At 36.9% G+C, this 26186-nt stretch overlaps 1 long non-coding RNA gene across 1 annotated transcript; it reads left to right on the plus strand.

Moving 5' to 3' along the window:
* Positions 1-3336: 3336 nt before the first annotated feature.
* On the plus strand, positions 3337-10521 carry LOC146365124 (uncharacterized). Its single transcript, XR_014798682.1, has 4 exons — positions 3337-3542; positions 5736-5817; positions 9180-9244; positions 9360-10521. It is a non-coding gene; the product is annotated as an uncharacterized LOC146365124 (long non-coding RNA).
* Positions 10522-26186: the final 15665 nt, after the last annotated feature.

The raw sequence follows: 26186 nt of genomic DNA on the forward strand, positions 1-26186 counted from the left end.
AGGATGATTCTGTTCATCTGGACGTAGCATTTTCAAGTGGGAGAAATGTTTCGTCACTCATCCAGGTGACTTCTTCAGTCTCTTTTACCCAATCTTTTAAACAGTACATTGCATAATGACTGAAACTAGCCCACTGAAGAAACAATAGGCTGGGAGGTCAGTTCATTGGTCAGTAATATACAAATTGTCATGGGCACTGATCAAAGACCACAGAAACCTGCAGTCCGCTGAGACTGAAGAAGTCACTTGGATGAGTGATGAAACATTTCTCCCACTTGAAAATGCTACGTCCAGATGAACAGAGTCAATCTTTTGGACCACCTATAATTCTAAACATTTTGGCAAATGACATTGCTATTACATGTTGGTACAAACATATGGCTTCTTCATACCTCAGTCTTTGTATGGGAAGTTGACTGGAGCTGTACTCCATAGGCAGAGCGGTGCACTTTGACATGGGAGATCTTTAGCTGATCTCCCACATGAACGTCGACAATTGACGCCTCCCTCCACAAGGAGACAGTCATGGTATGCCCATCCTGAAATCACAAAAATGACAGAATGAAACATTTATTCATTAACTAATAGAAATCTCAAATATGCCTATTTTCACCATTTTCAATATTACACTTTAGTTGCACCATTACCTGCTTTAGCTGGAGAGTGCGTATTGGCACCAGTTGTTTGCCTGAGCAAACTGTCCTCACTGCCGAACACTGAAAATTCAATTAAAATATAATGTCAGTTATAGTGATTGCATAAATCTGTGTGTGTACATCTAGGTGCTTCTTTCTTGACTTACTACATCTATTATTTTATTATTGTTGTTAATGATAAATCTACAACCATTTACAAAATAATAGTGGTTGATCTTGTTCTCACAATTTTGTGTTTGTTTGACAAGAACAATAAAATTATTATTTTTACTTTTAAAGACAAAAAAGTAATGGTTTCTTTGAAAACCTAAAGCAATATCAATTCTGATGGAACCACAAATATTTACCTCCACAACCTCCCCTTCCACTGTCATGAGCCCTCCAGATGTTGGGCTCATCTTTAGTGGTGTTGCTGGGGAAGGTGGATTAAGAATCTCCTCCGCCTTAATGATGAGGGCCTCCGAGACTGCCAGGGCAGGAGCTTTAAAGAACTGTGTCCTCGCTGTGATATTGATGAGATAAGGGGGAGCTTGGCCCCTCAGCTCATGTCCCCTCATCATGTAGGACATGTCCTGTTTTAGTTTGGAGGAGAATTCTTCAAACAAGGTGATCTTTAGCACTGTTTCACCGTCTGTGATTGCTGCCACTTTATTTTTTTTTGTTGACAGTGCTTTGACCTCTCCATCCTCGATAACCCAGCTGATCACCTGATAAATACATAAATAAAGAAATGTATTTCTATGATCTTACTCCATAGCCACGTTCATACATGTGAAAGTCTACATCATATGATTGTTGGGTTTTTCTCTGTATTTATTATTGTACGATCTACTGTACAATATAAAGCGCCTTAAAGCGACTGTTGTTGTGATTTGATGCTATATAAATAAAATTGAATTGAATCACCTTTAGCTGGTCACAACATTTCAACACCCGGATGTGAATGGGTGGGGGCCGGAAGTACGGCGTCTCAGGCCGGTTGTTAGTAAGCTTCCTTAACGCCATTCTGAAAAAAAAAAAAGCAAAACAGGTTCATACATTTCTGCTGGATCCAGTTCTGATAGAATACAGTAACACCTGTTGCTTTCATGTCGTCTCTTCACATTTTGATATAAAACAAACACATCATGAACTTCCTCAACCCTAAGTGTGTTTCTGAGGTTCCTGCTTGATATTTACATACCTGAAAACATTTCAATATTTTTGTAAAAACACAAATTATCTTTACAAAATGTTGGTCTGAAAATTAATTTAATGCTTATGAGCCTTCATAAAATACATACAAATATTACAGCACATGTAAGTCTATCCAATTCACTCTGGATGGAACGCAGAAAAAAAATCACAATTTTCTTTTCCCCACTTAATTGTTTTCAGATAATAATTAAAATAATTATTAATTAAAATAATACTTGAAAATAGGTTACAGTGGACAATAGAAAACAATGAATCATCATAGGAAGATTATCTGAAAAAGGATTCATGCTCCTGAAGTGAAAAACAGCAACATTACAGACATCTTAAAGATTGCCTGCCTGCCCTTCCCCCTCCCCCAACACACACAGGCCAGGTGCACACACACAAACAAAAACATAGTGCACCTGCTTGGTCTCTGTGGCTTTAGTTCATATTGGCTCCCCTTTTTAATCATTTGAGCCGATAAAATTATAGAATTACTGTCCCTGCTTTTTGGTCAGTCCCGCCCTCCTTAACTGGGCAGAAAATGGCAATTTTATGACCAGAAACAGCAAAGTTGGGAGACGGTTGCCAGGGCAGAGTGCCAGCCTTAAGCAATTTTTTCCTACTAACAGCCCAAACGTAACGTCTTAAAGTTTATAAAACTGTTATAGATCTGGAAGATTTGTCTGATTCTGTAAGATCTTAATATTTCATAAACAAAATAGATGCCATTTTCATGAATACATTCAGATAGTTTTTTCAATTAAATATCCCTGAAACAATAAGTTCATCAAACTATGACACCTACAAATACATTGCTATCAATACTAAATGTGAATTTATCAAAAGTGATTTTTTTTCTTCGAGAGAAAAATGGAGATACACATATATAAAACATTCGTAGGCCGATAGAAAAGTCAGACCAAATTTTAGGGGTACTTTGACAGTCTTTATATTCACAGGAACTTAAATGGCTAGATCTTTTATCTTTCACTACATTATAATGTGTTGTACATAGTATAAAGGCACTAAAAAACGGCTCCAATATCAATACTTACGTTTTATGAAGTTCTTAAAATCACAAGAGCACAAAGTAGAAGAGCTGTGACTGTGTCTGAAAGTTTCTTCAAAAAGACCGGGAAAGGGACCGCTGGTCTTTTATGTTACAAATTGTGATGCAATCTGTTGCCACCGGCTAACTATGATTGTTGTTTTTCCCAATTGTACTGCCTTGTGTTGATTTTGTCCCTTTACTTTAGGGCGGTTTTTGTTGGTGATCAGACCCGATTCTTGTCTAATTTGAATTATGAAATTATCAGTACCATTTTATAAGTCTCAAACTTACAATTTAAAACGTATAAAATTACTGGTCTTTTTTATTTTTATGTAGTTAATGTAGTTATGTAGTTTTTTTAAAGTTCGACTGCTAAAGCCCTGCATGTATTTTTTAGATGAGCTTTTATTTTGAAAGTGGCGATCTCTTTTCCTGGTGTCATGGGGAAGCACGCCCGACAGATCCACGTTACTGCTAGTCCCCGGGACAGAGTGCGGGAAATCAATGCGGTTCGAATACTTTCATGGACGCAGGCGTGCTAATTCCCTCCAGATTTCGCCCGAAGGCGCAGGTTTCAAGGCTGCACACGGTGACTGAGCATCCTAACATTTCAAAATTCAAAGGGTCAAGCTTCAAGGTTTTACTTCAAAAAGGTAAGCCAAACTTGCTCAACACATGACAGGAAAAGGTAAATGTATTAGCTATGCTAAATATAAGTGCCTAATCATGATAGCTTGCTGTAGGGTAAAACACTTAAGGTCAGAAATCTTTACAGTTGTGTTCATTGTAAAGCTGTTGTTTAGGGTATGTTTAAAATAATGTATTATGTAGTTGCACCACCACACTTATGAAACTGAGAAATGTAATGATGTAAAAGCTATAGCATGGTGGGGTTTTGGCTTGGTGAGCTTACAGCCTCCTTAAAATCTGTCAGAATTATGTACAGACAGACTGTTTAATTCATATAACCATTTAATTCAACAAATATATGAAGAAATATGTCAAAGTTAGTATGACTTTAAATGTATCATTGTAAACGACCACGGCAGACCCAGTGGCATTTTGATATTTTTTTTATTAATCCCTACACGGTTGCTGTACATTCGCACTCAGAGCTGCAGCTCTCCCGCTGCCAGCTCAACATAACACCAACAACCCAACCACAGGACCCAGTACAATATTTAATTCGGCGGGGCGTGATTGCGGATGCCGTACAGGTGCGTCCGCCTCCTCTGCACGGCACCGCAGGCTATGCCCCGCCACATACCCCCATCGCCCGACTGAGGCCGGGGAACCATCCGGCCGAACGTACTCCCCCCACCGCGAGCGGGAGGTCGGCCGCGTGGCAGGTGGACGCGGCGCGGTCGGCACGGTCGTGCGCCCCGGCTCGCAGGCGGCTGGGCAGATGTCCGGCAGGCACCGGCCTCTGGTGGAAGTGAGGCCGCTCTGCTCACCCCGCCAACCTCGGGCTTCGGTGGCGCGGACTCCCCTAGCACGGGCACCACCGACTTATCCCGCGGCGTCTCCGCCCCTCCCGGTGGGAGCAGCTCCCCACGCTGCACCTCCGCCGCTGGCTCTACCGGCTGGAGCGGCTCCTCGGGCGCCGCCTCCGCCGCTGCCTCTCCCGGCTGGAGCGGCTCCTCGGGCGCCGCTTCCGCCGCTGTCTCTCCCGGCTGGAGCGGCTCCTCGGGCGCCGCCTCCGCCGCTGTCTCTCCCGGCTGGAGCGGCTCCTCGGGCGCCGCCTCCACCGCTGCCGGCTCCGCCGCCTTCTTCCGGGGCGCAGGAACGGGCACCGGTCCCTGCCGAGCCCCAGCGGCTCCCACGCGAGGTGTGGGGACAGGCGTATATACATGTGTATACACACACACATATATACACATACATGTATATATACATATATATGTGTATGTATGTATGTATGTGTGTGTATATATATAATTTAGAAGTAAAGGCTTTAAAACCAAGTAAATGCTGAAAGTACAAACATCACTAATGTCACATAACTTTGCCGACATGTGGCCAACAGTAATGTTTTAATGTTCTTCGTTAAACATTCGCACATAAATAAGTGACGTTATATTCATTGACAGTTCACTCTTCGGCCGCTCCCTTCTGCCATATTTTGCGGCAAAATTATCCACACCCACTGCCGCGCTATGAATTGTGGGATATATGGGACCACAAAGCGTGCACCGGACCACGCTTGATATTTGGGTAAATCGACGGCGCATTTGGAGTATGCATTTGAAGTACACTTCGAATTGGGACAGCCGTTGTCCCGTGGCGGTGACGTAATCACACTCAAAGTGTGCGGTCTCTTAATTGGGACACAGCCATAGTGTGTGTTCACCTCTGTTTCTCGTTAGATTGTCTGCGTTACTTCCCCTGTGTTTTCTCTGCTGGACATCCCCTCTGAGTTTCCACGTCTCAGGTTTTCTAATGATGTTTCAGGTATAGCTTTCCCAGCTTAGGTTTTGTTTTTTCTTTTTTGTCTCTTTCTCCTAATTCCACACACTTTGCCTCAGTAACTGTAACATTCAGATGACTACTATCCAATTATTTCTCTGATGCTTATGCAAGAAGAGCCTAATAAACTTAAAGCCACAAGACCGTAAAGCAGAGGTATAACTGTATGAGCTACAAAGTTTAAATGTTTTATCACAATCATAGTGTCCAGCTCACAAACAGCTGATTGTTTTAGTGTTTTCTCGGAAATATCAGATGTAACTAGTGATGTCACAATGAAAATGAAATAATATTGAACAGTATAGAATCAGACATGTTAGAATTTGCTTAAAATTCTACTTGGTTTATTTTTAAAAATTGTGCAACATTTTGTTTTTCAGATGTTTTTGCTGAATTGATCAAGACTGACTGTAAGAGTGTAAACATCGAGTAACTATGATGTTCGAGCCCTCTCAAGAACAGGTAAATAGTCATTTAGAGATTAAATTTGTCCCAGTTACTTTGCCCTACTCTGTCTGTAAAGCTTCACTTTTGTCGCACTTCCTGCCTCCAAGAAGCTGAAGTAGAAGTAGAACTCTGCACCAGATCCTTTTTGTGAGTTTTGTGACATTTCTGTCAATGGTGTAATTGTTGGTCCTTTGTGAATTCTAAGTAGATGATTACTGAAAGCCAAGAGAGAAACCGAAGGCGTTAGGTGACCTGTGATATGTCAGAGCTACAGAGAGGAATATTTGTGACAAGTATCCAACATTTGGGGAAAAATAGTTTCAAAGATGCATATTAAACAGGCAAGCTTTCATATTTAGAGGACAAAAACTATTACTTACTTTTAATCATTATTATGTGGTTAAGTACTGGACTGTGTGCTTTTGAGGCCAAGTCACACAGGGTTTCTTAGCTTAGACTGATGAGTATTTGAAATGTCAGCAATTCTTGATTGTAACACCTTTTATTGTAGTTTTAACACTGATGAATCAGCTTTCATAAATGAAGCAAATGTTTCATTTATCTATATTAATACCGTAAGTAATGCTTAGTAGAGTCATCTTTGCTGAATCCAATGGTGAAACATGGAGAATTTCTCCTCTACTCTGAGTAGAGCTAGATTTGGTTAAAAACGATAAAAATAAGTATGGCATTTGACAAAATACTAAAGGTTTTTTGCTTTGCTTTTTGGAATGTTTGTAAGTTGTGCATTGATAACTTCCCTTTTTAACCAGTGTCAAACAATGACTGGGTGACCAGTGTTGTCATCATCAGGGCAGGCCAGCACAGCAGGAAAAGTGAAATGGCCAGGCTGAGAGTTACAGTGGGATGCAAAAGTTTGGGCACCTTGTTAATAGTCATTATTTTGCTGTATAAATTGTTGGTTGTTACAATGAAAAATGTCAGTTAAATATATCATATTTAACTGACACACACAGTGATATTTGAGAAGTGAAATGAAGTTTATTGGATTTACAGAAAGTGTGCAATATTTTTTAGACAAAATCAGGCCGGTGCATAAATTTGGGCACCACAAAAAAAGACATGAAATCAATATTTAGTAGATTCGCCTTTTGCAGAAATTACAGCCTCTAAACACTTCCTGTAGGTTCCAATGAGAGTCTGGATTGTGGTTGAAGGTATTTTGGACCATTCCTCTTTACAAAACATCTCTAGTTCATTCGGGTTTGATGGCTTCCAAGCATGGACAGCTCTCTTTAACTCACACCACAGATTTTCAATAATATTCAGGTCTGGTGACTGAGATGGCCATTTGAGAACGTTGTACTTGTTCCTCTGCATGAATGCTTTAGTGGATTTTGAGCAGTGTTTCGGGTCGTTGTCTTGTTGAAAGATCCAGCCTCAGCGCAGCTTCAGCTTTGTCACTGATTCCTGGACATTGGTCTCCAGAATCTGCTGATACTGAGTGGAATCCATGTGTCCCTGCGCTGGCCACACAGCCCCACAGCATGATGGAGCCACCACCATATTTTACTGCAGGCAGCAAGTGTTTTTCTTGGAATGCCGTGTTCTTTTTCCTCGATGCATTACGCCCCTTGTTATGCCTAAATAACTCAGTTTTAGTTTCATCAGTCCACAGCAGCTTATTCCAGAATGAAGCTGGTTTGTCCAAATGTGCTTTAGCTTACCTCAAGCAGCTCTGTTTGTGCTGTGGGTGGAGAAAAGGCTTCCTCTGCATCACTCTCACATACAGCATCTCCTCGTGTAAAGTGCGCCGAATGGTTGAACGATGCACAGCGACTCCATCTGCTGCAAGATGATGTTGTAGGTCTTTGGTGCTGGTCTGTGGATCGACTCTGAATGTTCTGACCATTCGTCGCTTCTGTGTATCCGAGATTTTTCTTGGTCTGCCACTTCCAGCCTTAAATTTGAACTGAGCCTGTGGTCTTCCATTTTCTCAGTATGTTCCTAACTGTGGAAACCGACAGCTTAAATCTCTGAGACAGCTTTCTGTGTCCTTCCCCTAATTCATGATGGTGAACAATCTTTGTCTTCAGGTCATTTGAGAGTTGTTTTGAGCCGCTATGTTGCTACTCTCCAAAGAAAATGAAAAGAGGAGGGAAACTTACAGTTGACCCCCTTAAATACTCTTTCTCATTATTGGATTCACCTGTGTATGTAGGTCAGGGGTCACTGAGCTTACCAAGCCAATTTGAGTTCCAACAATTAGTTCTAAAGGTTTTGGAATCAATAAAATGACAGCAGTGCCCAAATTTATGCACCTGCCTGATTTTGTTTAAACAATTATTGCACACTTTCTGTTCATTTCACTTCTCAAATATCACTGTGTGTCTCCTATATGATATATTTAACTGACATTTTTTATCGTAACAATCAATCATTTATACAGGAAAATAATGACTATTAACAATGTTGCCCAAACTTTTGCATCACACTGTAAGTTAGGCATGGGCTGGGTGTTCAGTTCTCACCTGTTCCTGTTTAGGGAGAGACATCAAGCCTCTTAGGGTAAGAAAGAACAGTAGAGCACTCAGCGATTATGACAAGTCCCCTTATTATCACTGTTTGTCTCACAACCAATACCATTTTTTTCCTGAAGCCTAAAGCTTACCATATTGTTTTAATTAAACCTGCAGCAATGTGCTTTTTTTCTTAACAAAATGGCACATAAGAAAAAGGTTTAATTTTGACACTTAAATTTATTCCCAGAAATAACTTTTAATACTCAGGTAAATTTAATATCAGTGATTTGTACTCAAATGCTATTTATTAAAATTATTTATACTTATATTAGAATGTTACTGTGATAAAGGTATCCTTTTAGGTACTGTACTCTGTAGGACACTAAGAAAGGAGAGTGATCATATTCTGTGAGCCCTGGTAAATAATGCTTGTTCACAGAATTATAAATGACTTTGACTGTAACTCCTGCTCCATCTTGAGCGCCATCATCTAACCCTGTTGCTACCTGGTGGGTGGCTCTGCCCCTGAAAAAGTCTCTAGCCTTTGTCAGTATGTGTAAGACTGGCTTTCTATATGGTTTAGTGCAGACAGAGCTTCGGGACCCTGTTGTCCTTTTTTCTGATCGGTGCTGGTGTGTAGCTGGCAATGCAGTGTGTAAGCACACAGTTGTTTTGCCCTTTCAAACAGTACATTTTTCAGAACTGAAGCTGCAGGTTGTATCTTCACACCAGCACCGAGACAGACCAACAGTGGGACAAATCCAAACAGCAGTAAGTGCTGAGATTCATATTCAGGACTGACCCTTTAATGTTCTTTTATAACCTTTTTATAAGTAATATGTATAAGTATTTTTTTTTCCTTTTATATTTGTTATTGCTATTTTTTTTTTTCAGGGTTTGCAACCAGGGCCAGTTCCATGGATCAATGAACTCAAAGACATTTTTGAATAATGATGCAGGTACAATGTCAAGTTATTATTATTATTATTATTATTATTGTTATTGTTATTGTTATTGCACAGATGACTTTCACAGTGCCTTGTTTTATCCTCACATTATTATGGTCCTTTAAAGGAGTACGCTGTACAAGAACTTGGCTGGTGACCCACTTTACATCTCCTTGCTAAACACTGGAGAATCATGCAAAGACATTGATGTAACAAATTGACCTCTTACCGCAACCATGGCCTTCAGTGACAAGAAGACCAGTCTTAAGACAGCATTGGTGAGCGTGTTCTCTAACCAGGAGCCCAGATTACCCACAAAATCTGTAAACATTTACCAAGATCCTCCTCTTTACCTGCCACTGCCACTCAGTACAGGCTGGATCCCACACAGAGTGTGCATGTCTACAGTGAGGAGGAACTCTTCAACCTTGAAAGCTTACTGGTCACAGAGGACATGGTACATAAGATTGAGACAGCAAAAGGAGAACAGACAGCTGACCAGGAATGGCATCAGCTCAACAACGCAAGGATCACATCTTCATCTTGTTATGTGAGGGGTGAAATTGTACAGAGAATGCTCTATTTTGAGACATATGTCAGAATACTGGAGAACAAGGAGAACAAAATATTTGACACCATTATTGTGCCCACTCTATCAGATGAGCTATCTGATCTCCAAGTGAACTGTGTAACTTAACTCAGTGAGATCCTTAGCCCAAGCTTTAACCAGGGGTTTGTTTTGATAATACTTAGGAAGCTGACATGTGCACTGCCAGCAGTTGTCAGAGGGATAATGGTGTCAAATATTTTGTTCTCCTTGATGCTTCTAATTGCTCTCTCCACAGATATCATTAGACGTGAAATGTTCTACATGAATAGTGTGTGCGGTGGTATTTGTACTGTGAAAACATTTTATGCTAGTATTCTGACGTGGGCGTCAGAATACTTTCAAAACACATTGGCATTATGGTTCCAGTCATCTCATGAGAGAGCCATATCCCAATTGCATTGAATAAGGTGGATCAATTTCATGATGTTCTGCCAATTTTTCACAGTTCAGCAACAGGTAGTTGAGGTAACTTCAGCTTGTTTAGCTTTTATTCAGTGTTTGTGTTATAAATGTCATAACTCTTATAAGTAATCACATTTTTAACTAAATTATAATATTTTTGCTATTTGTACTGTTATTTATCTGCTAAGCTACAATATTTTTTTTATTGTGAATTTTCTGCTAAATTATAGTATTTCTGCTACTATGTTACATTTCTAATAAATTATACTATTATACTACTGTCTATTAAGTTATACTGTTGTACCATTTATTCCAAGTTGTTTTGTTTGTGCTAAATATTAACATTTCTACTGAATTAAAATAATTCTGATATGTTGTACTATTTCTGCTAAGTTATTGCATTTCTGTTTAGTGGTTATGCTTCTGCAAAATTATTAAAAGTTCAACTACTTTTCAAATACTGACTTTAGCTTTGTCAGATATTTTCAGTTGTTTTCGGCAGAAAGCTTCAGCTTTAAAGCATCCACACTGCATTTTCGCAGGAAATGCAAATTTTTCTAGTTGTGTGGATGCTTTAAGCATCCACACTATTGAGTTCCTGTTTCTCTTTATTCTTTATTATTATTATTATTGTGTGGATGCTTTAAGCATCCACACTATTGAGTTCCTGTTTCTCTTTATTCTTTATTATTATTATTATTATTATTGTGTGGATGCTTTAAGCATCCACACTATTGAGTTCCTGTTTCTCTTTATTCTTTATTATTATTATTATTATTATTATTCTTCAAGTTGCTCCGTTTTTCGTCCTTTAACTACTTCCACAATTTTTGTGCTATTTTCACCGTTCAAATTTTAAACTATTCTGCTATTTCTGCTAATTTCTGCTATTATTTTTGCTATTTATTACTATTATACTTTTTAAAATATTAAGCTTTTTTCCTTTAATTTGTCCCATTGAAATGAATGGAAAACTTCCAAAATTCTGCTAAATTTTGCTTGTTTTTGAAACTTAACTACTTCCTCATACTTTCACCTAGAAACTCCATTTAAACTTTAAAATGTTCACAAATTATTGGGCTATTCATATATGATTCAGCTTTTTCATATCTGTTACCGTTTTCATCTTATCCCTCTTTAAGTTTTGAGTTTCATCTTTGTGATTTTTCACAAAATACATGCGTTGTTATGGTTGCTATGCACTTGGCTTCCAGTGTGCCACTCTAGGTTTCGCAGTCTTCTCTTCATGTCCGAACAACTGTTTGCTACTTGCTCAATTTTCACTCAACTTCCACAAATTATACATCAAAACGTAGGTATTTTTGCTGGCTTTCAGAAAATGTCACCATCATTGTTGTGAGATTTATAGAATTTTGGCAAATCTCCTCAGACCAACACAAAGTCGGAAAACTCTCCATAGAAAGTCAATGGAGAGCTTGTTCAAAATCACCGCTTGATTTCTGTAATGAGAGGCATATTCGAATCGTCATATCTCCTTAACGAAGCGAAGTTAAAACATGAGGCTTGTCCCCGTATATCTTCAGACACTCCTGACGCTCACAATTCAAGAATTTCTTTCTCACCTATTACCGTTCTGAAATGAGTTGGACTTGTTTGAGGGTAGGAAATTCGTCCTTCGCTCAGATTTCTTCAGATTTCAAACTCTGGAAATGAACCACTTTTTTCTCTCGTCATATCTTTTTAATGGATTTCCACAGAGACCTGAAAATTTCCATGATTGTTCACCAAAGCCTGCTGTCTCTTACGGTGAAAGAATGATATTGATACTCTAAATAGATTTAGAGTTAGAAAGCATTGTTTGAGGGGAAGTCAAGGCAGTTTTTGCTTCGCCTCTACTCAGTTATGGTGCATTACAAGTCAAATATCTTTAATAATTCATATTTTAATGATAGATTGTCAACACTTGAAGATTCCCCCATCTCTTCTGAACAAAACGGTGTAAGAATGACCGTTCTAGCCCCTACGGTTAGGAAATTATGGTCATTTGTTTGAGGGGAGTCGTCACTATGAGAAATAGACTGCAAAAATCCTGCACGGCTTCCCAGCCAGCCAATCATATCTGAGGTCTGCCGTTTTTTCTCTCGTCATATCTCAGCGACAGATGTACAGAGAGCAATGAAAATCGCGGTCAAAGTACACCAAAGACCGCTGATTCAGCCAGTACAAGAATCATGCTTCTAGTCCACCTAGTTTTTGAGTTACACAACGTTTTGTAACTCCAAAAAACGGCGCTTTTTGCCTCTCACCGCGATCTAATTCTGACTGCTCATCACCCTGTTTTTCAAGGCGCCCGCTCTCTTTCCCAGTGGCGCAGTTGGTAATGACACGGGTCTGCAACCCAGACGTCGTGGGTTCGATTCCACCTTAGTCAACAGGTTTTTTTTTCCATACAAATTAATACACTATCACAGACCAGTAATTCATATTCATCATTTATTACAATTCTGCAAACTTTTAGGATTTTACCAGCTTTTCTAATATGGACCTCACATTCTTGTTAACACTCCATGGCACAAGTACTCTTCCCTTTAGGCTCTGTGTATGTGTGTGTGTATCAATATTTCTCCCATTTTAAAGTATTACTCCTCCATAATTGTATTTCTGTTAAATCAAAGTACTTTTACTACATCTTGGTACTTCTGCTCAATCATAGTATTTCTGCTACTTTTTGGTACTTGTGCTAAATACAGTATTTCTGCTAAATCATACTATTTCTGCTATTTTATAGGATTTGAGGTAAATATAGTATTTCTGCCAAAACATAGTATTTCTACCAAATATAGTATTTCTAATAATTATAGTTTTTCTCCCAAATCATAGTACAGTATTTCTGCTTTTTATAGGATTTGTGCTTAATATAGTATTTCTGCTTTTTATAGGATTTGTGCTTAATATAGTATTTCTGCTTTTTATAGGATTTGTGCTTAATATAGTATTTCTGCTAAATGTAGTATTTCTGCTAAATCATAGTATTTTTGCCAAATCATGGTTTTTGTGCCAAATCATAACATTTGTGTTATGTTATAGTATTACTACTTAGTGGAGGAATTTCTGTCATGTTACAGTATATGTGCTGATTACAGTATTTCTGCTAAATCATAGTATTTCTACTATATTATATTTTTCTTTCTAAATATAGCATTTCTGCTATATAATTGTATTTCTGCTATGTTATAATATTTGTGCTAAACCAGAGTATTTGTGCTGAAACATAGTATTTCTGCCAAATGATAGTATTTCTGTCAAATTATACTATTTGTGCTAAAACATAGTATTAATTTAAAATGACAATATTCATAGTTGTCTCTGGTAAATCACAGTATTTCTGCTCTGTTGTACTATTTTTCTAAATCATAGTGTTTCTGTAATGCTTAAGTATTTTTGGCTAAATATATTCTTTCTGTTATCTTATACTATTTCTCCTAAATTCTTGTATTTTTGAGAAGTTATCAAGTTTCTGGTAAGTTACAATATTTCTGCTAAGTTCTGCTATGCTATTGTATTTCTGCCAAGTATTATGTTTCCTCTAAGATATTGCAGTTCTGCTAAGTTATTACATTTTCGCAAAGTTCCTTTGCTTCTGCAAAGTTTTTACAATTTCTGCAACTTTTCAGCTTTTTCAGCTAGTTTTTGCAGACAGCTTCAGCTTTAAAGCATCCACACTGCATTTTCGCAGGAAATGCAAATTTTTCTAGTTATTATTATTATTATTATTATTATTCTAGTTGCCACTTTTTGTGCTTTTTTTTGGCACTTAACTACTTCCACAATTTTTATGCTATTTTCACCGTTCAAATTTTATACTATTCTGCTATTTCTGCTAATGATCGCTATGATTTTTGCTATTTTTTGCTATTATACTTTTTAAAATATTAAGCTTTTTTCCTTTAATTTGTCCCATTGAAATGAATGGAAAACTTCCAAAATTCTGCTAAAACTTGCTCTTTTTTGAAACTTAACTACTTCCTCATACTTTCGCCTAGAACAACCATTCAAACTTTAAAATGTTCACAAATTATTGGGCTATTCATGTATGATTCAGCTTTTTCATATCTGTTACAGTTTTCATCTTATCCCTCTTTAAGTTTTCAGTTGCAAAATTGTGATTTTTCACAAAATACATGCGTTGTTATGGTTGCTATGCACTTGGCTTCCAGTGTGCCACTCTAGGTTTCGCAGTCTTCTCTTCATGTCCGAACAACTGTTTGCTACTTGCTCAATTTTCACTCAACTTCCACAAATTATACATCAAAACGTAGATATTTTTGCTGGCTTTCAGAAAATGTCACCATCATTGTTGTGAGATTTATAGAATTTTGGCAAATCTCCTCAGACCAACACAAAGTCGCAAAACTCTCCATAGAAAGTCAATGGAGAGCTTGTTCAAAATCACCGCTTGATTTCTGTAATGAGAGGCATATTCGAATCGTCATATCTCCTTAACGAAGCGAAGTTAAAACATGAGGCTTGTCCCCGTATATCTTCAGACACTCCTGACGCTCACAATTCAAGAATTTCTTTCTCACCTATTACCATTCTGAAATGAGTTGGACTTGTTTGAGGGTAGGAAATTCGTCCTTCGCTCAGATTTCTTCAGATTTCAAACTCTGGAAATGAACCACTTTTTTCTCTCGTCATATCTTTTTAATGGATTTCCACAGAGACCTGAAAATTTCCATGACTGTTCACCAAAGCCTGCTGTCTCTTACGGTGAAAGAATGATATCAATACTCCAAATAGATTTAGAGTTAGAAAGCATTGTTTGAGGGGAAGTCAAGGCAGTTTTTGCTTCGGCTCTACTCAGTTATGGTGCATTACAAGTCAAATATCTTTAATAATTCATATTTTAATGATAAATTGTCAACACTTGAAGATTCCCCCATCTCTTCTGAACAAAACGGTGTAAGAATGACCGTTCTAGCCCCTACGGTTAGGAAATTATGGTCATTTGTTTGAGGGGAGTCTTCACTATGAGAAATAGACTGCAAAAATCCTGTGTCTCTCTCTGTGCTGCGTGCACCTGTTTTGGCGGGAAAAAGTGCACAGGCTCTCTGATTGGTGGATTCAAATTCAGCAGCTCCCAGGCAGCTTGACTGAGCTAGAAACTTACTTCTCTCACCCTTTTTTCAGCTGTCCATTTTGCTTTTCCAATTTTTCTGTTTAAGTTATTACTATTGTGCTAAATCATACTATTTCTGCTATTTTATAAGATTTGTGCCAAATATAGTATTTCTGATTAATTATAATTTTTCTACCAAATCATAGTACAGTATTTTTGCTTTTTATAAGATTTTTATAGGATCTTTATATTGCTTAATATAGTATTTCTGCTTTTTATAGTATTTGTGCTAAAATATAGTATTTCTACTAAATGTAGTATTTATGCTTAATCATACTATTTATGCTTTTTATAGGATTTGTGCCTAATATAGTATTTCTGCTTTTTATAGGATTTGTGCTTAATATAGTATTTCTGCTAAATTATAGTATTTCTGCTTTTTATAGTATTTGTGCTAAAACATAGTATTTCTACTAAATGTAGTATTTATGCTTAATCATACTATTTCTATATATTTCTGCCAGGTCCCCAGGCAGCCAATCTTCTGTGAGGACTGAGACATTCAAATTTTCAAATCAGGGCCTGCAGGGCTTCCCAGCCAATCATATATGTGGGCTGAGGCATTCAAATTTGCATATTGGGGCCTTCATGGCTTCTAAGCCAGCCAATCATATCTGAGGGCTGAGGAATTCAAATCCACAAATCAGGGCCTGCACGGCTTCCCAGCCAGCCAATCATATATGTGGGCTGAGGCATTCAAATTTGCATATTGGGGAATTCGTGGCTTCTAAGTCAACAAGTCATCCATGTCATATATCTCTAAAAATTCATATTTTAATGATAAATTGTCAACACTTGAAGATTCCCCCATCTCTTCTGAACAAAACGGTGTAAGAATGACCGTTCTAGCCCCTACGGTTAGGAAATTATGGTCATTTGTTTGAGGGGAGTCGTCACTATGAGAAATAGACTGCAAAAATCCTGTGTCTCTCTGTGCTGCGTGCACCTGTTTTGGCGGGAAAAAGTGCACAGCCTCTCTGATTGGTGGATTCAAATTCAGCAGCTCCCAGGCTGCTTGACTGAAAACTTGCTTCTCTCTCCCTGTGTCTGTGTGTGTGTGTGTGTGTGTGTGTGTGTGCGCTACAGAGAGAGAGAGAGAGAGAGAGAGAGAAAGCCTTTTTATGGGATGATCTCATTGTAAGATTCAAATTCAATATATTTAGACTGGTTGACTGAATTGGATCTTGTGTGTGTGTCTCTCTGTGCATGTGTGTTTCCATATTTGTGATTGTGTGGCTGTTATATTTTTTTTGCCATTTTTTTTCATTTAACAAGTATATTTGAGGGACCCTTAGCATGTTCAGCATTTTTTCAGCTGTCCATTTTGCTTTTCCAATTTTTCTGTTTAAGTTATTACTATTGTGCTAAATCATACTATTTCTGCTATTTTATAAGATTTGTGCTCAATATAGTATTTCTCCCAAATATAGTATTTCAGATTAATTATAGTTTTTCTACCAAATCATAATACAGTATTTTTGCTTTTTAAAGGATATTTATAGGATTTTTATTTTGCTTAATATAGTATTTCAACTTTTTATACGATTTTTATAGGATATTTATATTGCTTAATATAGTATTTCTGCTTTTTATAGGATTTGTGCTTAATATAGTATTTCCGCTAAATTATAGTATTTCTTCTTTTTATAGTATTTGTGCTAAAACATAGTATTTCTACTAAATGTAGTATTTATGCTTAATCATACTATTTCTGCTTTTTATAGGATTTGTGCCTAATATAGTATTTCTGCTTTTTATAGGATTTGTGCTTAATATAGTATTTCTGCTAAATTATAGTATTTCTGCTTTTTATAGTATTTGTGCTAAAACATAGTATTTCTACTAAATGTAGTATTTATGCTTAATCATACTATTTCTATATATTTCTGCCAGGTCCCCAGGCAGCCAATCCTCTGTGAGGACTGAGACATTCAAATTTTCAAATCAGGGCCTGCACGGCTTCCCAGCCAATCATATATGTGGGCTGAGGCATTCAAATTTGCATATTGGGGAATTCGTGGCTTCTAAGTCAACAAGTCATCCATGTCATATATCTCTAAAAATTCATATTTTAATGATAAATTGTCAACACTTGAAGATTCCCCCATCTCTTCTGAACAAAACGGTGTAAGAATGACCGTTCTAGCCCCTACGGTTAGGAAATTATGGTCATTTGTTTGAGGGGAGTCGTCACTATGAGAAATAGACTGCAAAAATCCTGTGTCTCTCTGTGCTGCGTGCACCTGTTTTGGCGGGAAAAAGTGCACAGCCTCTCTGATTGGTGGATTCAAATTCAGCAGCTCCCAGGCTGCTTGACTGAAAACTTGCTTCTCTCTCCCTGTGTCTGTGTGTGTGTGTGTGTGTGTGTGTGTGTGTGCGCTACAGAGAGAGAGAGAGAGAGAGAGAGAGAAAGCCTTTTTATGGGATGATCTCATTGTAAGATTCAAATTCAATATATTTAGACTGGTTGACTGAATTGGATCTTGTGTGTGTGTCTCTCTGTGCATGTGTGTTTCCATATTTGTGATTGTGTGGCTGTTATATTTTTTTTGCCATTTTTTTTCATTTAACAAGTATATTTGAGGGACCCTTAGCATGTTCAGCATTTTTTCAGCTGTCCATTTTGCTTTTCCAATTTTTCTGTTTAAGTTATTACTATTGTGCTAAATCATACTATTTCTGCTATTTTATAAGATTTGTGCTCAATATAGTATTTCTCCCAAATATAGTATTTCAGATTAATTATAGTTTTTCTACCAAATCATAATACAGTATTTTTGCTTTTTAAAGGATATTTATAGGATTTTTATTTTGCTTAATATAGTATTTCAACTTTTTATACGATTTTTATAGGATATTTATATTGCTTAATATAGTATTTCTGCTTTTTATAGGATTTGTGCTTAATATAGTATTTCCGCTAAATTATAGTATTTCTTCTTTTTATAGTATTTGTGCTAAAACATAGTATTTCTACTAAATGTAGTATTTATGCTTAATCATACTATTTCTGCTTTTTATAGGATTTGTGCCTAATATAGTATTTCTGCTTTTTATAGGATTTGTGCTTAATATAGTATTTCTGCTAAATTATAGTATTTCTGCTTTTTATAGTATTTGTGCTAAAACATAGTATTTCTACTAAATGTAGTATTTATGCTTAATCATACTATTTCTATATATTTCTGCCAGGTCCCCAGGCAGCCAATCCTCTGTGAGGACTGAGACATTCAAATTTTCAAATCAGGGCCTGCACGGCTTCCCAGCCAATCATATATGTGGGCTGAGGCATTCAAATTTGCATATTGGGGCCTTCATGGCTTCTAAGCCAGCCAATCATATCTGAGGGCTGAGGAATTCAAATCCACAAATCAGGGCCTGCACGGCTTCCCAGCCAGCCAATCATATATGTGGGCTGAGGCATTCAAATTTGCATATTGGGGAATTCGTGGCTTCTAAGTCAACAAGTCATCCATGTCATATATCTCAAAAAATTCATATTTTAATGATAAATTGTCAACACTTGAAGATTCCCCCATCTCTTCTGAACAAAACGGTGTAAGAATGACCGTTCTAGCCCCTACGGTTAGGAAATTATGGTCATTTGTTTGAGGGGAGTCGTCACTATGAGAAATAGACTGCAAAAATCCTGCACGGCTTCCCAGCCAGCCAATCATATCTGAGGTCTGCCGTTTTTTCTCTCGTCATATCTCAGCGACAGATGTACAGAGAGCAATGAAAATCGCGGTCAAAGTACACCAAAGTCCGCTGATTCAGCCAGTACAAGAATCATGCTTCTAGTCCACCTAGTTTTTGAGTTACACAACGTTTTGTAACTCCAAAAAACGGCGCTTTTTGCCTCTCACCGCGATCTAATTCTGACTGCTCATCACCCTGTTTTTCAAGGCGCCCGCTCTCTTTCCCAGTGGCGCAGTTGGTAATGACACGGGTCTGCAACCCAGACGTCGTGGGTTCGATTCCACCTTAGTCAACAGGTTTTTTTTTCCATACAAATTAATACACTATCACAGACCAGTAATTCATATTCATCATTTATTACAATTCTGCAAACTTTTAGGATTTTACCAGCTTTTCTAATATGGACCTCACATTCTTGTTAACACTCCATGGCACAAGTACTCTTCCCTTTAGGCTCTGTGTATGTGTGTGTGTATCAATATTTCTCCCATTTTAAAGTATTACTCCTCCATAATTGTATTTCTGTTAAATCAAAGTACTTTTACTACATCTTGGTACTTCTCCTCAATCATAGTATTTCTGCTACTTTTTGGTACTTGTGCTAAATACAGTATTTCTGCTAAATCATACTATTTCTGCTATTTTATAGGATTTGAGGTAAATATAGTATTTCTGCCAAAACATAGTATTTCTACCAAATATAGTATTTCTAATAATTATAGTTTTTCTCCCAAATCATAGTACAGTATTTCTGCTTTTTATAGGATTTGTGCTTAATATAGTATTTCTGCTTTTTATAGGATTTGTGCTTAATATAGTATTTCTGCTTTTTATAGGATTTGTGCTTAATATAGTATTTCTGCTAAATGTAGTATTTCTGCTAAATCATAGTATTTTTGCCAAATCATGGTTTTTGTGCCAAATCATAACATTTGTGTTATGTTATAGTATTACTACTAAGTGGAGGAATTTCTGTCATGTTACAGTATATGTGCTGATTACAGTATTTCTGCTAAATCATAGTATTTCTACTATATTATATTTTTCTTTCTAAATATAGCATTTCTGCTATATAATTGTATTTCTCCTATGTTATAATATTTGTGCTCAACCAGAGTATTTGTGCTGAAACATAGTATTTCTGCCAAATGATAGTATTTCTGTCAAATTATAGTATTTGTGCTAAAACATAGTATTAATTTAAAATGACAATATTCATAGTTCATCACAGTGTCTCTGGTAAATCACAGTATTTCTGCTCTGCTGTACTATTTTTCTAAATCATAGTGTTTCTGTAATGCTTAAGTATTTTTGGCTAAATATATTCTTTCTGTTATCTTATACTATTTCTCCTAAATTCTTGTATTTTTGAGAAGTTATCAAGTTTCTGGTAAGTTACAATATTTCTGCTAAGTTCTGCTATGCTATTGTATTTCTGCCAAGTATTATGTTTCCTCTAAGATATTGCAGTTCTGCTAAGTTATTCCATTTTCGCAAAGTTCCTTTGCTTCTGCAAAGTTTTTACAATTTCTGCAACTTTTCAGCTTTTTCAGCTAGTTTTTGCATACAGCTTCAGCTTTAAGCATCCACACTGCATTTTCGCAGGAAATGCAAATTTTTCTAGTTCTTTATTATTATTGTGTGGATGCTTTATGCATCCACACTATTGAGTTCCTCTTGGGACTTCCGTACACTTTTGGCACTTAACTACTTCCACAATTTTCAGCCGATTTTCACCGTTCAAATTTTAAACTATTCTGCTATTTCTGCTAATGTGTGCTATGTCTTTTGGTATTTTTCACTATTATACTTTTTAAAATATTAAGCTTAATTTGTCCCATTGAAATGAATGGGAAACTTCTGCAATTCTGCTAAAATTTGCTTGTTTTTGAAACTTAACTACTTCCTCATATTTTCACGTTGAACAACCATTCAAACTTTAAAATGTTCTCAAATTATTGGGCTATTCAGGTATAAATCAGCTTTTTCAAATCTTTTACCGTTTTGCTTTTATGCCTCTTAAAGTTTTCAGTTGCAAAATTGTGATTTTTCACAAAATACATGCGTTGTTATGGTTGCTATGCACTTGGCTTCCAGTGTGCCACTGAAGGTTTTGCATTCTTCTCTTCATGTCCGAACAACTTCTTGCTACTTGCTCAATTTTCACTCAACTTCCACAAATTATACATGAAAACGTAGGTATTTTTGCTGCCTTTCAGAAAATGTCACTATCATTGTTGTGGGATTTATAGAATTTTGGCAAATCTCCTCAGACCAACACAAAGTCTCAAAACTCTCCATATAAAGTCAATGGAGGGTTTGTTCAAAATCACCGCTGGATTTCTGTAATGAGAGGCATATTCGAATCGTCATATCTCCTTAACGAAGCGAAGTTAAGACATGAGGCTTGTCCCGGTATATCTTCAGACACTCCTGATGCTCACAATTCAAGAATTTTTTTCTCACCTATTACCGTTCTGAGATGAGTTGGACTTGTTTGAGGGTAGGAAATTCGTCCTTCGCTCAGATTTCTTCAGATTTCAAACTCTGGAAATGAACCACTTTTTTCTCTCGTCATATCTTTTTGATGGTTTTCCACAGAGACCTGAAAATTTCCATGACTGTTCACCAAAGCCTGCTGTCTCTTACGGTGAAAGAATGATATCGATACTCCAAATAGATTTAGAGTTACAAAGCGTTGTTTGAGGGCAAGTCAAGGCAGTTTTCGCTTCGCTCTACTCCGTTATGGTGCATTACAAGTCAAATATCTTCAATAATTCATATTTTAATGATAAATTGTCAACACTTGAAGATTCTCCCATCTCTTCTGAACAAAACGGTGTAAGAATGACTGTTCTAGCCCCTACGGTTAGGAAATTATGGCCATTTGTTTGAGGGGAGTCGTCACTATGAGAAATAGACTGCAAAAATCCTGTGTCTCTCTGTGCTGCGTGCACCTGTTTTGGCGGGAAAAAGTACACAGCCTCTCTGATTGGTGGATTCAAATTCAGCAGCTCTCTCCCTGTGTGTGTGTGTGTGTGTGTGTGTGTGTGTGAGAGAGAGAGAGAGACCCTCTTTAGGGCAGCATCTCATTGTTGGAAAAAAATATAATATATTCAGACTGATTGACTGGCATAGACCCTCCGTGTGTCTCTCTCTCTGTGCATTTGTGTATACATATTTGATTTTGTGTGTATCTGTTGGCTGTTCCTTCTTGTTTTTTAAATTTATTTTTATTTCTTTATTTTTTTTTCACAGGTGAACAACAATTAATTTTGAGGGAATTTAACCATGTTCCGTTTTTTTTTCAGCTTGTCATCTTACTTTTCCAGTATTTTCACTTAAGTTATTACTATTCTGCTCAATCATAGTATTTGTTCTAAATCATTGTTATTATGCTATATTGTAGTATTTCTGCTAAATCATAGTATTTCTACTATATTATATTTTTCTTTCTAAATAAAGCATTTCTGCTATATAATTGTATTTCTGCTATGTTATAATATTTGTGCTAAAACAGAGTATTTGTGCTGAGACATAGTATTTCTGCCAAATGATAGTATTTCTGTCAAATTATAGTATTTGTGCTAAAACATAGTATTAATTTAAAATGACAATATTCATAGTTCATCACAGTGTCTCTGGTAAAACACAGTATTTCTGCTATGTTGTACTATTTTTCTAAATCATAGTGTTTCCGTAATGTTTAAGTATTTTTGGCTAAATATATTCTTTCTGTTATCTTATACTATTTCTCCTAAATTCTTGTATTTTTAAGAAGTTATCATGTTTCTGGTAAGTTACAATATTTCTGCAAAGTTCTGCTATGCTATTGTATTTCTGCCAAGTATTATATTTCCTCTAAGATATTGCAGTTCTACTAAGTTATTCCATTTTAGCAAAGTTCCTTTGCTTCTGCAAAGTTTTTACAATTTCTGTAACTTTTCAGCTTTTTCAGCTAGTTTTTGCAGACAGCTTCAGCTTTAAAGCATCCACACTGCATTTTCGCAGGAAATGCAAATTTTTTTTCTAGTTCTAGTTGCTTCCGTACGTTTTTTGGACTTTAACTACTTCCACAATTTTTGTGCTATTTTCACCGTTCAAATTTTAAACGATTCAGCTTTTTCTGCCTAAGACTGGTATGACTTTTGGTATTTATAACTATTATACTTTTTAAAATATTAAGCTTTTTTCCTTTAATTTGTCCCATTGAAATGAATGGGAAACTTCTGCAATTCTGCTAAAATTTGCTTGTTTTTGAAACTTAACTACTTCCTCATACTTTCGCCTAGAACAACCATTCAAACTTTAAAATGTTCACAAATTATTGGGCTATTCATGTATTATTCGGCTTTTTCAAATCTTTTACCGTTTTACTTTTATGCCTCTCAAAGTTTTGAGTTGCACAATTGTGATTTTTCACAAAATACATGCGTTGTTATGGTTGCTATGCACTTGGCTTCCAGTGTGCCACTGAAGGTTTTGCATTCTTCTCTTCATGTCCGAACAACTTCTTGCTACTTGCTCAATTTTCACTCAACTTCCACAAATTATACATCAAAACGTAGGTACTTTTGCTGCCTTTCAGAAAATGTCACTATCATTGTTGTGGGATTCATAGAATTTTCGCAAATCTCCTCAGACCAACACAAAGTCGGAAAACTCTCCATAGAAAGTCAATGGAGAGTTTGTTCAAAATCACCGCTGGATTTCTGTAATGAGAGGCATATTCGAATCGTCATATCTCCTTAACGAAGCGAAGTTAAGACATAAGGCTTGTCCCGGTATATCTTCAGACACTCCTGACGCTCACAATTCAAGAATTGTTTTCTCACCTATTACCATTTGGCCATGAATTACGTTTGTTTGAGGGTAGGAAATTCGTCCTTCGCTCGGATTTCTTCAGATTTCAAACTCTGGAAATGAACCACTTTTTTCTCTCGTCATATCTTTTTGATAGATTTCCACAAAGACCTGAAAATTTCCATGACTGTTCACCAAAGGCTGCTGTCTCTTACGGTGAAAGAATGATATCGATGCTTCAAATAGATTTCGAGTTACAAAGCGTTGTTTGAGGGCAAGTCAAGGCAGTTTTTGCTTCGCTCTACTCAGTTATGGTGCATTAGAAGTCAAATATCTTTAATAATTCATATTTTAATGATAAATTGTCAACACTGGAAGATTCCCCCATCTCTTCTGAACAAAACGGTGTAAGAATGACCGTTCTAGCCCCTACGGTTAGGAAATTATGGTCATTTGTTTGAGGGGAGTCCTCACTATGAGAAATAGACTGCAAAAATCCTGTGTCTCTCTGTGCTGCGTGCACCTGTTTTGGCGGGAAAAAGTACACAGGCTCTCTGATTGGTGGATTCAAATTCAGCAGCTCCCAGGCTGCTTGACTGAAAACTTGTTTCTCTCTCCCTGTGTGTGTGTGTGTTTGTGTTTGTGTGTGTGTGTGTGTGTGCTACAGAGAGAGAGAGAGAGAGAGAGAAGAGAGAGAGAAAGTCTTTTTATGGGATGATCTCATTGTAAGATTCAAATTCAATATATTTAGACTGGTTGACTGAATTGGATCTTTTCTGTGTGTGTGTGTGTGTGTGTGTGTATGTGTGACAGAGAGAGAGAGAGAGAGAGAGAGAGCCTTTTTATGGGATGATCTCATTGTAAGATTCAAATTCAATATATTTAGACTGGTTGACTGAATTGGATCTTGTGTGTGTGTCTCTATGTGCATGTGTGTTTCCATATTTGTGATTGTGTGGCTGTTATATTTTTTTTTTGCCGATTTTTTTCATTTAACAAGTATATTTGAGGGACCCTCAGCATGTTCAGCATTTTTTCAGCTGTCCATTTTGCTTTTCCAATTTTTCTGTTTAAGTTATTACTATTGTGCTAAATCATACTATTTCTGCTATTTTATAAGATTTGTGCCAAATATAGTATTTCTGATCAATTATAATTTTTCTACCAAATCATAGTACAGTATTTCTGCTTTTTATAGGATTTGTGCTTAATATAGTATTTCTGCTAAATTATAGTATTTCTTCTTTTTATAGTATTTGTGCTAAAACATAGTATTTCTACTAAATGTAGTATTTATGCTTAATCATAGTATTTCTGCTTTTTATAGGATTTGTGCCTAATATAGTATTCCTGCTCAATTATAGTATTTCTGCTTTTTATACTATTTGTGCTAAAACATAGTATTTTTACTAAATGTAGTATTTATGCTTAATCATACTATTTCTGCTTTTTATAGGATTTGTGCCTAATATAGTATTTCTGCTAAATTATAGTATTTCTTCTTTTTATAGTATTTGTGCTAAAACATAGTATTTCTACTAAATGTAGTATTTATGCTTAATCATACTATTTCTATATATTTCTGCCAGGTCCCCAGGCAGCCAATCCTCTGTGAGGACTGAGACATTCAAATTTTCAAATCAGGGCCTGCACGGCTTCCCAGCCAATCATATATGTGGGCTGAGGCATTCAAATTTGCATATTGGGGCCTTCATGGCTTCTAAGCCAGCCAATCATATCTGAGGGCTGAGGAATTCAAATCCACAAATCAGGGCCTGCACGGCTTCCCAGCCAGCCAATCATATATGTGGGCTGGGGCATTCAAATTTGCATATTGGGAATTCGTGGCTTCTAAGTCAACAAGTCATCCATGTCATATATCTCTAAAAATTCATATTTTAATGATAAATTGTCAACACTTGAAGATTCCCCAATCTCTTCTGAACAAAACGGTGTAAGAATGACCGTTCTAGCCCCTACGGTTAGGAAATTATGGTCATTTGTTTGAGGGGAGTCGTCACTATGAGAAATAGACTGCAAAAATCCTGTGTCTCTCTCTGTGCTGCGTGCACCAAAGTACACAGCCTCTCTGATTGGTGGATTCAAATTTAGCAGCTCCCAGGCTGCCTGACTGAGCTTGAAACTTGCTTCTCTCTCCCTCTGTGTGTGTGTGTGTGTGTGTGTGTGTGTGTGTGTGTGTGTGTGTGTGTGACAGAGAGAGAGAGAGAGAGAGAGAGAAAGCCTTTTTATGGGATGATCTCATTGTAAGATTTAAATTCAATATATTTAGACTGGTTGAC

Source organism: Perissodus microlepis, chromosome 19 (assembly GCF_051167445.1).
Source record: "Perissodus microlepis isolate ML-2025 ecotype Zambia chromosome 19, ASM5116744v1, whole genome shotgun sequence".
NCBI classification, from domain to species: domain Eukaryota; kingdom Metazoa; phylum Chordata; class Actinopteri; order Cichliformes; family Cichlidae; genus Perissodus; species Perissodus microlepis.